Here is a 1928-nt window from a genome sequence, read left to right on the forward strand (position 1 = left end):
AATCGAACGGACAACGACGAAGACGGGCCATATCTTCCCTTCATACTTGCTCTACGCCCTTAATTGGAAGACCTTGTGCCACACCGAGCACTGCTTTTCGCAACCTTTAAGTCAGAAGTATCCCTCCGATATTATCTCAGAGGTATGATATATTATTGTGAACTCTCTCTCTCATCCGCGAAGTCTAAGGAGTTTTGTAAGATTTTATTTAGTTAGGTAGTTTAATAAACTCGTTTTGTTTTTTTAAATGGTGTTGTTACTCGACTTAGCCAACGTCTTATCGTCGACCCCTCCGACTCTCCTCCACTCGCGTAACGCGTAACTGAACGAAACGCCATCCCTGACAAGAAAGTAGGTCACCGGAAAGAGAGGACTTCCCAACCTCCCCGGCGGCTCACAAAACTGTTACCGCTGTGCTTGCAATTGGAGAAAGAAACTAATGTGCAAATATTATTGATTCATTCGGAGAAGTGTCATTTCTGTAATTGTGCAAACAGAAGTGTATCAATCCCACCAGGCAAATTGTCGTAATCCAACATGAAATAATAATCGCCTGCAAAATATGATAAACAAATTTTAAAACAAGCCAGCAACGAGTTGCATAACTTTTCCGGCAAGAATTCGTAGCACCATCTGTTATCATATATTATTAAAAATGAATTTATAAAAAAAATCCAGGACAAAATATACTTATAAATATATTGCAAAAAATACAAATAGTAAAAACTGATACATGATAAAAAGGACGATAAGAATGACGTCAATATCTTTTACAATATAATCAAATTTATATATTTTTAATTATTATAAAATCAAAAAACTTGATTTTGATTTTATAATTGCGTGTGTTTTATAATAACTTGTGAATGCTAATAACGATTAAAATCGTCCTTAAGACCACTGTTCTCGAGATATGACACCATCCGTTCCCCCCCATTTCGTCGATTTTTAACAACCAACATTTAATAGCATCAATTCATATTACATAAACATCCATGCACAAGTTCAGAAATTTTTGACAAAAACGCAGGAGTTATTAATCTTCAAAAATGGTGAACAAAATCATGCACCTCCATACACATGCAAATTAACACCCACACGTACAATTAAAACTTCCGAATTTTTTTGCATTTGTCGACATTTAAAAATCCCCTGAGTTCAAATATGTAAAAATCTCGGATCATTAATTGACCGATCGCCATACTTTTTCTCTGTTATATATGACAGCGGAGGGAGTAATCTAACTTAAAATTGTGATATATTCAATTATTCAGACTTTAATAAATACGTACAAGTAGACCCCCCTATAACGCGTAGATACGTTCCACGTTATACAAATTTCATGTTGTAGGAATCCTTAAATACATGAGCCAATTACAGCCCGACACGTGTGAAGTTTACGGACTACGGCTGTTTGAAAGGTTTTCTTCCATAAAATTAACCGATTCTAGACTAATTCGATTCAATATTTCCAAAACACGTGAATTTTTTCGGAATAATCCGTATAAACTATGCTATAAACAAAAAATTGTAGGATTACTTACCGAGTGTGCACCGTTCGACTACGCCGTTGCTTACGCTTGTTTTCGTCGCGGAGCAGCGCACCAAACGGCGACCGCGTTTTCTGATAAATGATTTTTCTGCGAAAAAATCGTTGAATTTTGGAGACATCATCAATATAAATAATTTTAATGGCCGTTGAATAAGAAATGTTTCTTTCACAAGAAATGTATAAAATTACAGTACTGTATTAGACTTACGGTACCTAATTTACACACTGTACAGACGATAGTAAACTCAACTTACCTGCCTAAACTCTCTGTATCGTAGCCCTAGACGGCGGAAAGTATATACATAATTATAATAAAGTTACAATAAATTAAGTTAATATATAATTATATATACAGTACCTAATTTATATATAATTA

This window comes from Centruroides sculpturatus, unplaced genomic scaffold (genome assembly GCF_000671375.1).
Source record: "Centruroides sculpturatus isolate CEXI.00-Female unplaced genomic scaffold, Cexi_2.0 scaffold569, whole genome shotgun sequence".
Taxonomy (NCBI): domain Eukaryota; kingdom Metazoa; phylum Arthropoda; class Arachnida; order Scorpiones; family Buthidae; genus Centruroides; species Centruroides sculpturatus.